This window comes from Peromyscus eremicus, chromosome 1, assembly GCF_949786415.1.
Source record: "Peromyscus eremicus chromosome 1, PerEre_H2_v1, whole genome shotgun sequence".
Taxonomy (NCBI): Eukaryota; Metazoa; Chordata; class Mammalia; order Rodentia; family Cricetidae; genus Peromyscus; species Peromyscus eremicus.
In genome coordinates, this window is record NC_081416.1 from 78,668,478 (window position 1) to 78,680,767 (window position 12,290).

At 42.7% G+C, this 12,290-nt stretch overlaps 1 long non-coding RNA gene across 1 annotated transcript; it reads left to right on the plus strand.

Moving 5' to 3' along the window:
* Positions 1-116: 116 nt before the first annotated feature.
* LOC131899678 (uncharacterized) lies at positions 117-12,282 on the plus strand. Its single transcript, XR_009376113.1, has 3 exons — positions 117-214; positions 11,157-11,298; positions 12,190-12,282. It is a non-coding gene; the product is annotated as an uncharacterized LOC131899678 (long non-coding RNA).
* The last annotated feature ends 8 nt before the right edge of the window (positions 12,283-12,290 follow it).

Here is a 12,290-nt window from a genome sequence, read left to right on the forward strand (position 1 = left end):
AATTTTCTACTCATGGAGTCTTTGGTGACAGCAATCCACAGAGCTATAGTCCACTCAGATTTCATACAGACTGTGTGTTCTGATGAATTATGACCCTTTTAGAATCTGGACTCAGGAGCTTCTCTAGCTGGCTGAGAGAATGTGTGTGTGAGTTCGCCTGCAACAGTCATTTCCCATGTTCTAATGCTCCGTTGGTCAGTGTCATTGACATTAGGTATGTTGAACTTTTCTCCTTTAATGTTTTGTCCACCTGAAGTTGCACTGGGGTGGACTAAGGAGCTTTTCTTCTATAACAGATGCCTGGTCTTCCTCCCTACTTCCTAAGAGGGCTTCTGTATCCTAATTTAGCTCTGCCTAGTATCCCTGTGTATAATAAAGGACCTGAAATTTCATGGACAAGATTAGAAATAACAAACATGTAAAAATCATCAGACCTGGAAGGAACTAGATAAGACTGCATTCAAAGGATTGAAGTATAAACATTTGACCTTGCGGGGGAGCATCTATCTCTCATCGGGAAGATATGAAACCCTCTGATATGCCAGATCAGGGATCTTGGGATATGGCTTAGTCGGCAGAGAGCTTGCCTAGCACCCAGGAAACCCTAGGTTTGGCCCCCAGCACCGGATAAAACCAGAAATAGGATTGCAACCTGTACTTGCAGCACCCAGGCTGTGGAAGCAGAAGGATCTGTTGTCCATGGATGCACAATAAGTTCGATGCCAGACAAAGACAGACGAGACTTTGTCTCAAAAGGAAGAAAACTAAACAGAGCAGAACGCACCTCAATGTGTTCCTTGAGTAGGAGAGGAAAGGCGGGAACTGGGGAAGAGATAACGGGAGAAATGGGGCAGGCTCTTGTTGCACAAGAGACCTACAGTGAAGGTGAAAAATGAACCCATCCCTAAGAAGGGCCTTTCTACCCAGGCTCCCACTCCAAATGGAATTGCAGGTGGAGAAGTGAGGGTCACAGGAAGAACAGCTGAACACAAACTCATCTTCAAGGAGCGAGCATCAGAGCAGAGCACGTGAGGTTTGCTGGAGAGGGTTTGAGTCTCAGTCTTGGTGCTGATTTCATTGGCACCATTGTTTGTCTTTGCTCCGTTTTCCCCCTGAGCCTCACAGGAAAAGGAAAGACAGGGAGTTCATCACACACGGAAGATTTCCCTGAACCTCAAAACATGCAAGGACAGTTTCTGAAAAGACATGGATTTAAACTACGGTATGTTTCAACTTGACATAGCAGATAGTTTGGATAACGTCTCCATACAGAGGAATATTTAATATATGACAATACAAGGCAAACAAGATTTTCAAAAAATTACACTGGGACAATTGGTTAGTCAGGGGAAAACTCCCTTCAAAATCATGTGCTAAAACAAATCCCAGACAGATCAAAGAGTTGTTTTTGTTAAATCAAAGCATAAACGAACTATAAACAGTTAGAAATGAATATTTATCAAGGTTCTGGAAAGAGAAAGAATGTCTAGATTGAGCAAAGATTAAAACATCAATAAGGGAACGATGGGCAGATGTGATTACAAAAAAAAAATTACATCTTAGGAACACAGAAATCTTGATCAAACTTAAAAGGCAAACAGTAATCGGGTAGACACATTGATGCACCTGTAACACAAAGGAACTCTGAATTTATATATTCAAATTAATACGAATCTTAAAGAAAAACAAAGAAGTCCACAGATGAGTGGAGAGAGGACACAAATGACCTTTCCACAAAAAGAAAATGCTGTTGCTTAACAAACACGGGAAATGTTTTAATATCTCTGCTAATCAAAGACCTGCAGAAAGAAACAACAGCATTAAGTGCCTCCCAAATTAGCTAGTGTTTTAAAATCGTAACAGGTATGTTAACCATGGCAAAAATGGGTATTTTCCTGAGCTGCATATCCCAGTGTAAACTAGCAGAGGCTTTGTAAGAGAACTGTAGGCGTGTATTGGATGCCTTAAGACGGGCATATTCTTTGATCCAGTAATTACATACTGGCGAGTACAGCTTAATAAAATAAACCAAAGCACCAGGAGTCGGTTTGGGAAGAGCAGGAGGGGGAGCTTCTTGTGCTGCAAGATCAATATTAAAATAGCATAAGTGATAGGAAGAAAAAACTTCAACTTAAATGTTTGGTTAAATAATCCATGCCACAATCCTTGTGTGGAACATTATGGAGGTATAAGACGCAATGTTCATGTTTGCAAAGAACGACGCACCACGTGGAAAGTGCTTATGATATAATAATAACTGAAAAAGGATAAAAACTGCACAGAGAGAATGGATATAATTATGCAAAAAAACTATGCATAAAAAAGCCTCAAGGAAAGTCATTAAAATGTAAATAGTTGCCATGCATGAGTGGTAAAATTGTGGTTAATTTTTTTTTCTTTGCTACTTTTCAGGAATTTTCCCCAAAAACTGCAAGAACTTCTTGTATAGATATTTAAACTGCTTGTTCTTCCTGACAGCTTGGGCTGTTGTGAATGTCAAAAGTTTGAGGCAAAGGTCCCTTTGGAAACATTTGGAATGTGGTTCACATAGAAGTAATACCCAACTATGTATCTGAGGCAGCTGCAAAGGGGCCCCCTACATCAGTGGCTCTCAACCTTCCCGATGCTGTGACCCTTTCATACAGTTCCTCATGCTGTGGTGACCAACCCCAACCATAAAATTATTGTTGTCACTACTTCATAACTGTAATTTTGCTAGTGTTATGAATCATAATGTAAATATTTCCACAGACAGAAGTTTGCCGAAAGGGTCACAACCCACAGGTTGAGAACCAGAGCCCTCAAGTGATTCTGGGCCAATAATTGTAGAATGACATAGTGAATGGATGAGTGAGTGAGTGAGTGAGTGAGTGAGTGAGTGAGTGAGCCAGAAAGTGAGAGTGAGGAAAAGTCAGCTAGCACCTCTGCGGTACTCACTCTCTGCTGGCAAGGCTCTAGAATAATCATATGTTAACTCATTTAACCCCACCTTATGTAGCCATAAGTTCATTACCATCCCCATTCTGTTTGGTGTTTTGTTGCTGATGGTGTGGTTTGATTTAGTTTGGTTTGGTTTGACTTGGTTTGGTGTGGTGCGGTTTGTTTGGGCTTGTATTTTTGAAATAGAGTTTCATAGTCAGGGTTAGCCTAGAACTCTCTACGTAGCCTAGGCTAGAGTCTCAAACTCATGAGCCTCCTACCACAGTCTCCCAAGTGCTGAAATCCAAGGCATGAGCCACCCTGTTGGGTTTCTATCCTCATTTAGTGAATGAGTAAGGTGAGGTACAAAGGAGGAATGTAGCCCAGGTTAGACACAGTGGGGATTCAGAATGTAATCCCAGATGGAGAATTTGCAGCCAGGGCCCCACCTCTTCCCTGCAGGTAAATTTCACTCCCTGGTGTTCAACCAGGACCAGGTTTGTGGCCTGGTGGACAAGTGGCTCTTTTGTCAGCCCCAGCTTTACAAAAATTGCAATAAGAGCCCTTGGTGAGTGCAATTTCCTCTAGTTTTCAGGGACATGAGGTACTCACTCTGCTCTGGTCACTCTCTAGTTACCATAGGGTCACCCAGAAGAGCTCAACTCATCAATACCAAGAAGTGGGTCACCTTGCCTAAAATGTCTCAAATCCCAACAAGGTACTTGGATGTTTCCAGGTAAGGTCCCTTCTGAGGCACTGCCCCCCTGCCCTGTGTTAAATAACAAATGTTGGCATCATTCTAGTTACATCACAGAGCTGTAGTGAACACTAGATGAATGAAAACAGAAAATGGGCACAGAAACATGTCTGGCACGTCATATACATTCAGTGTGATTTACTTATTATTTTTTAATATCATAACCATTATAGTCCTCATCTGACGCAATAAGGACTAATACTAGATTAATCAAGTGAGTCAACTGAAATTTAAAACTATGCCTGCCTCACACATTTTATTTTAGCATGAATAGTAAATATATATATATATATATATATATATATATATATATATATATAATCACCGATATTTTGATATAGGACAAAAAAATCATGTGTGTGGGTCATGCCTGTAATTCTTACACTCGCAAAGTGGAGGCAGGAGGATCAGAGTTCAAGGTTATCCTCAGCCAGCAAGTCTGAAACCAGCATGGTCATCTGGGAACCGATCTCAAAAACACACAAAATAAAATCACCTACTTTTTTAGGCTAGGGATTTTGCTCAGTGGCAGGGAACATGTTTAGCATGCATAAGGTTCAATCCCCAAAATGAAAGATTGGGAATTACACTTCTACCCCCTGATACGAACCACACTTGGAAGGCCATGCCTACAGGTGCTCAGAAGAAGAGTAGGCACTAAAGACATATTTGAGAAATAATCCAAGAGCAAAATATTATAGGACAGAAATTTCTTAATGACAGTAATCTAATGTCTGTCTTTCCAGCCCCTATCCCTTTATCTGAATGTTCAATTAGGTTTCAAGATGCAGCTCTTCCTTTTTTATATATATTTATACTTTGTTGGTTTGTATAATGTTAATGAAATTGCTTAATTACAAAAGAAACCATTATGGCTGGCCTCATTATGTTGAGAGCAAAAGCAATGGATCTCACTAAACAAAACAGTCAAGCACCGAGGCTGTGGGAAGCAGCGCCAAGGAGGCAGGCCAGCTGGCGGAGCTCAGCGGGCAGACCAGGGCGGTTTCACCCTGAGATGAGTTTGCTATAGCATGGTGCCGCAAAGCTAGTGCCTTAATCAACAGAAAATTATTCCCCCTCTGGCATGCAAAGTGTTGGCAGTGGTACTTGTTAGTTTTGCGTCATTTTGGCAGAATGCCTCACAGAAGCAACTTAGGGATGAAAAGATGTATTCCAAACCGGTTTCAGAGGGTTCAGTCCACCATGGTGGGGAAGGCGTGGCCCCAGAAGGATGTGGTGAAGGCTGCTTACGGTCAGGGCAGACCACTACTGAAAGAAGAGGCAGGAAGAGCTTGGAGTCTAAAGCATTCTTAAAGAACCACGGGTGACCTTCTTCCCCAGCTACCCACTCCCAAGGTTCCTCAAGCCTCTTAAAACAGCGCCACTCAGTGGGGAACAAGGGTTTGGCGCCTGAGGCCACCCGGGACCACAGTGTAGGTGCCAGTGAGTCGCTTTGATCAACAATCTCTTGGGTGGTAGATGTCCTCAGTGTCCCTTGGCTCGTCAGTGCTTCCTTTCCCTCTAGCCTCTCTGTGGCTCTCAACTTTGCATATCTGAGTCCCTCAAATCTCCCTGCCCTTCCTCTCTTTCCTAAGAGTGACTTCAGTTGTTTTACTTTTTTTGGGTAGGGGAGCTACCACCCAGCTCCCAAATAAATCACACGTAGAGGCTTATTCTTAATTATAAATGCCAGGCCTTAGCTTGGCTTGTTGCTAGACAGCTTTTTTTAACTTAAATTATCTCATCTACCTTTTGTCTCAGGGCTTTTTCATATATATATATATATATATATATCCTAGAATCCTGCTCTCTTTGTTCTCTTGCTCTTTCTTCTTCCTCCTTCCAGATTTTCCCTTCTATTAATTCTTTCTGGCTGCCAATCACACCTCTGCTTTCTACTGCCTTGTTATTGACCGTTCAGCTCTTTATTAGACCATCAGGTGTTTTAAGATAGGCAAAGTAACAGCCTCACAGAATTAACAAACACAACATAAAATAATGCAACACATCTTTGCATCATTAAATAAATGTTTCACAGCATAAACAAATGTAACTCATCTTAAAATAATATTCTACAGGTGACAGTCACTGGACTTAGCACCTACCCTAAATCCAGAAGGCCTCATATTGAGAGTCTTACCTTAGTTATACGTACACACTTTCAGGGACAAACAAATCACATCCACACTAGGTTTGCACATGTGTTTGGGAAGGCTCAACTGACCCATTATGCTGTCCTATGAAAAGAGAGGATAGAATTGAGTTCAAGAGGATCAGCTATATGGCAATGTGTTCTCATTCACAGGCTCTTCTACTGAAGTGTGAGTTCCCTAAAGGCATTGACCAAATCTTTCAGCCCTTTCCCTCAGGACTTACACACTGCCTGATGTATGGAGGATACCGTGTAAGCATTTGCCGACCTGAGCTCTGTCATTTCAGCTTAGGCCACTATAAACAAATTCCAAAGACAGTGTGCCTTATAGAGTAGATCCATCTTCTCATGGCTCTGGAGCCTGGCAGGCTGAGAGCAGGACACAAACATCAGTTCTACTGAGGACTCCAAGCAGATAGCCACATTCTTATGTGCTCTCATGACAGACAGACTTCCTGTGTCTATTCTTTGTACAAATTCATTGTACGCCACTGGCTAGCCTTGCTGACCAGTAAGGCCCAGGGGCCAGCCTTCCCTCCCTCCCCAGTGCCGGAGTTGCAGATATGCACTGCTGGACCTGCCTTTTTACCCCAGTGCTGGAGGGCCAGTTTCACAAAGACATCTTCAGTCAAGGGTTTCTTTTACCCAGAAGTCCTCACTCGTGTGTGTGTGTGTGTGTGTGTGTGTGTGTGTGTGTGTGTGTGTGAGAGAGAGAGAGAGAGAGAGAGAGAGAGAGAGAGAGAGAGAGAGATTTTGAATATTTGAGAAAACATACTATGCTTTTCTTTCTGAATCTGGCATATTTTGTTTAATATGATGATGTCTATTTCCATCCATTTTCCTGCAAATGTTGTCATTTTGCTCTTACTTATGAGTGAATAAAACCCCTTTCTGTATTTATGCTACATTATCTTTATCCATTTATGTGTTGATGGACATATGCTGTTTCTGTGATTTAGCTATTACGCATAGAGAAACAGTAAACATTCATGTGCAGGTGTCTCCATAGTATACAGACTTAGATTCCTTTGAGTACATCCCTATGTGCTTTTTCTTACAAGGGCACAAACCCTGCCATGAGGACCTAAACCCTCAAAACCCCATCTCCAAATGCATTGCTTTGGTGGCTAGAGTTCTGAGAAATCAATTTTGAGAGCCCATAATTTAGTCCTTAACAAGCTCATATCTCAACTGAGAACCAGCAGTATTTTGGAGTGAAGTCTCAAGAACAGAGATACTCTCCTTGTGAGAAGGATTCATCCTTGTTGTTATATTCAAGTAATTAAACTGTTATCAAACCTATGCTTTCCCCTGCTTGTCCCACACAAATTCTCTCTTCTTCATGCTTCCCGAGACATTTTATAATAAATGTATGTGACTAGACAACCCTAAAGAAACACGTGCACATTCAATGATCCAGTGTCAGGTGCATATTTGTGGTTTCTAACAAATTCAGCAGATGGTTTAGAATGTTGAAGACACAGCAACATGAATATATAATGGTTACTGCTGGGCTGGGGATCTACATTAATTCTCCGCAGGATGCCTTCTTGCTTTTATTGTCTTTCTCCTCTAATTAAATAAAGACTTGCTTTTGATGGTTATTTTAGGCATTTCCCTTTTCTTAAATCCAAGAAGGCTAAGGAAAGAAAGACTTAATAGGCTATCCTCCTTCTCCATCACCAAGAATATTGTGCTTAATATTGGACAAGAAGCAGCCTGATACTTCAAGATAATTTTAATAAAACTGAATTGCAATCTGTGATCAAGAAAGAAGTGCACTACCCCACTGTCCCTATTTGAGAACCAGGCAAGCCACACAGTCAGGTAGGAACTCCTGAAAGAATCTTTGGGCCACATGAGACAATCCAGCACAGGGTGGCTGGTTCTACAACGATGCCTTGCAAGCACTTCCTTACAGTCTGTGAATATTTGCAAACTTCCTAGCTGACTTTACACTACCAAATAGGAATGTCTTTGGTAAAGAGAGACCTGTATTGTTCGTCTTGTAATCCACAACATCTGGTACCAAGTGAGGATCTCAATAAATGAATGACTGACAGACTGACCTACAAAATTTCTCCTGCCACCTAGAAGTGGCAGAAGAACTTCAGTGTGGTGGCTCACATGGCCAAGATCCTAAGGGAAACCCTTTCTGTCAGGGGTGAGGAAGTAGCATTCTGGTCCAATCTAGATGATGAGACATCTGTAAAATAACACGAAGGAATAGAATTCTGACTTGGTGTGGTCTGGCTGCTGTAAGAAAACACTTAGTGTGAATTATGCGCAGTAAAAATGCTCAGAATTCTGAAGATTGAGAATCCCACGATCAAAGTGCCAGCAGATTTGACACCCACTGCAGGCTAGCTCTCTAACACACATAGGACACTTGCAAGGTGTAGTATTGCACACCTGTGATCTCAGCAATCAGGTGGGTGAGGCAGGATTGTGACTTTCAGGCCAGCCTGGGCTACACAGCAAGACTCTATCTCAAAAACACAAAATGAAACAAATGCAATTGTGCATGTTTTGCTTTGTTATCACCAAGTAGAAGAGGAAAGCAAGCTCTCTGGCCTCTTTGATAGGGATAAACACTTATCCCACCACTGAAGACAGAGCCCTCAAAGCATAATGGCTTACTGTATATGTTGCCTCTCAATAACACTGTGATGGGGGTAAGGTTTCACAAGAATGTTGGAGACACAAATGGAAGGAATAGCAAGTACAGATGTTCCCAGAGGAGACTGCTTGTATTTTCAAAGAAATAGTCTGAAGCCCTGTCAGTGAGTAGAAAGGTGGGCAGATGGGGAGCAAGTCAGAGGGAGTGGGCCTTCAGAAGGCTGTTTTGAGCAGGGTTTTGAGCAGGATGGAGGTGGTAAGTGGCCTTATTTTTGCTTTTGAAAGACCAAAGTCACCTAATTTGAACTTATGAGAATTGCAGTTGGCACCATTTTACTGCTGAGATATACTTTCTGGTTAAAAGTCACTATGTATGCCACAAAAGCCACCAAAAGGGAAGTGATGGAGAAGGTAGTGTCCCTGCAGAAAACAAAAGCTTTCACTTGCATGGAGAAGGGGATAGGATGAAGAGCATCTATGCTAAAAAGGCTCTCATAGGACTGAGGAGACGACCCAGTCAGTACATGGAGACCTAGGTGTGAATTGCTAGCAGCTAGGTAAAAAAGCCCAAGCATAATGGTATACACATTAAATCCCAACTCTGGGGAAGGTGAGGCAGAGACAGAAAGATCCCTGGGGCTTGCTGACCAGTCAGCAGAGCCAAATCTATGAGTCCCAGGTTCAGTGAGAGATAGTATCTCCAAAACAAAAAAATTAAAAAGGTGGAGAAGCAGCTGAGAAAGATACTTGATACAGTTCTCAGGCCCCAGTGTGACTGTATTCAGGAACAGTCTTTAAAGGGTTGACTATGATTGATTTAGATCATAAGGATCCATCCAACATGACTGGTGTCCATATGAGAAAATGAAAACATACCAGGAGTATGTGCTAATGGAGGCCATGAGCACACATTCTGAAGACAACACTTGGATTCTGGTCTTCAGCCCCAAGAGCTGTTAGACATAAATGTTCATTGCCCATGAGCACTTTGTTATGTCAGTCCCAGAAAGTTAACCCTCTCTAAGCTCATATCACCCTCCTCAAACACAAATGGCAGCATTCTTTGCAGTCTGTGCTTTATTTGGGATTGTGTAGTATCTTAGTTAGGATTTCCATTGCTGTGAAGAGACACCATGACCACAGCAACTCTTATAAGGAAACATTTAACTGGAGTAGCTGACAGTTCAGAGGTTTGGTCCATTATCGTCATGGCAGGAAGCATGGAGTCACACAGGCAGACATGGTGCTGGAGAGGTAGCTCAGAGTTCCATATCTGTATTGGCAGGCAGCAGGAAGAGAGTGAGACACTGGGCCTGGCTTGAGTATCTGAGACCTCAAAGCCCTTCACCCCATAACACATTTCCTCCAACAAAGCCACACCTACTCCAACTAGGCCACACCTCCTAATAGTGCCATTTCCTATGGGCCTTTGGGGGCCGTTTTCATTTAAACCACCACACATACATTCCTGTGCTATGGACAATGCCTGGAAATCCCAGAGAAACCCAGTGGCTTGGTCACCCTCTGCTACCACAACCTTTCCACACTAGTGCATGGGAAAGGACCAGAAAAAGAAATAAGCATGGCCACTTCCCACTGTGTCTCATCTCAAATGTACAATTGAGAGACAACACAGAGCATCCTTGTGAAGATGGTGGAGCTGTTTTCAGAGGCTTTAGATGATAAATGTTTTATTTACCACACACCACCATCCTCAAACAACCTCATGAAGTGAGCATCATATTTATATACTTTTTAAAAGATGAGCAAAATTGAGGTTTAGGGAAATTAAATGATCACATAAGGCCACACAACTAGAGAACAGCTAAGCCGGAAGGCATTACAATGTACCTGTTCCCACACTGAGGCTGTACAGAACACTAACAATGCCTAGGATTCTCCAGCAGCCCTCTGTGCCACTCTGGTCATGAGTGAATTATCACAATAACAGATAAATCCTTCCGAGTTAATCAGACTTTTGTTGCTGTGACGATGCTCGAGGAAATACTTGAGGAAAACAGCATAAAGGAGGAAGAATTGTTCCGGTTCATTGTTTCCTCATGATGGAGAAGGCCTACTAGAGCACAGCATCTCATATTGCAACATCCAGAGACAGAGAGACAGAGACAAATAGAGACACAGACACAGCAACAGAGAAAATGGGACAGAGATGGGGGAGGGGAGGAGAGAGAGAAAACAGCCATGTAAGTTGGCTTTCTTCCTTCCCTTTTATTTTACTCCTTCTGGGCCTATAGCATGTAGAATGCTGTTACCACATTCACAATGGTGTTGCCACGTTTACAATGGTGTTGCCATGTTCACAATGGGTCATTGCCCACAGTCAGTCCTCTCCAGAAATGCTCTTACAAGTTCTGCCAGAGGTGTGCTTCTCAATCCACTTACACTGACCAACGAGACTAGCTAACACAAAACCTTTGCACCTGACATAGCCTGCTTGAGCAGTTTTGGTGATTTATTTTCCATAAATATGTTTGAAATAGGACTTGACGATAGATTGGGAGAAGTTTCAAATAAGCCTAAGAGCCGTCTGTCCACATGGCCTTGCAACACTTTCATAAGACTGCTTAATGAAGATAACCTGGGAGAAGCACTTAGCAGAGCATAGCTCACATAAGTATTTGTTAGTGATGAGAACAGACACCTCTATTAACCCCTGCTTGAAGATCTTCTATTGCTGGCCTGTCTTAGCTTAAAGATTGCCAGAGTCTCCAAGCAAAACTTCAAGAGCTCTGTGATCTTCCAACACCTCAGGCGAGTTTTATGGAATAGAAGTAGAAAACAGAACCCAGCAGTGCTCCTGACCATGGATCCACCATGTGGAAGGCAAGAGGTTGTCTCGTCCTCACAATGGCAAAGTCTGAAACTTACTCTGCCTGACCTGTACATGAGGTGGTCTACCCTATCTCTCATCTCACAAATAAGGATGAAGATGGCCCCAGTTATTTACAGGGAATGTTTGGCCACTGGGTCTCTCTAAAATAAGTGAATTTCAAAACACTTGAAATTCAGGATAAAGTAGCAAAATGAGAAAGTCTTTACACTCCAATAAGACATCATTACTGATGACTATATCGCACTCTCAGTGTCGGGCTGAAAGCAACCAGTGCATGAAAGGGAAAGAGGACATCAGCATGGGCATCACCATGCTCAATAGATGGAGCCCTGCTTGGTAGGAAGATGCTCTGGGGTGTCTAACAGAGCACACTGACCCCTGGATCTGCAGAGATTTTCTAAGATGACCCAGGTCCCTGCTCTGAACCAGAGGCAGAGATGAGGGATCCTGGTGGCATCTCCACAGTTATTCTGGGGTGGGATTTTTATTGGTGAAGGAAGACTGGGAACAATTAGATGGGGTCGTTAGCACTTGCATTGCAGGACTACAACACGAATGAACTGATGAGTACTGGGTACCGTGACACTGAAGGAAGGAGAGTGAAGTGACACCAGGAGCCCCAGAAACTGGCCAACTGCTCTTAAAAAAGAAAGAAGAGTAGGGAAAGGAAGGTGAGGGAGAGGAGGTAGAAGAAAGGTGTCGGGAAAGAAGGCTGTAGCTGTTGAGATTGACCACAAGTAGAGTTTTCTGTTTATTTCTGGAAGGCAAGGTCCCACTGCTTTCATTTATGAGAGCTGAAGTCTAGAGAAAACTCAGTTCTTTGTAGTCACATGGCAGAGTCAAGCCCAGAGCTCCGTCTACTCACACACACTGTTCGTTCTTCGTCAGGTCTCCCTGAGCCAAATTTCCAAGAGGACACAATGAAGATTGTTGACAATTGCCAGGCAAGAAGCACATGAACTGGGAAGATCATGAGTGCAAGACTTTTG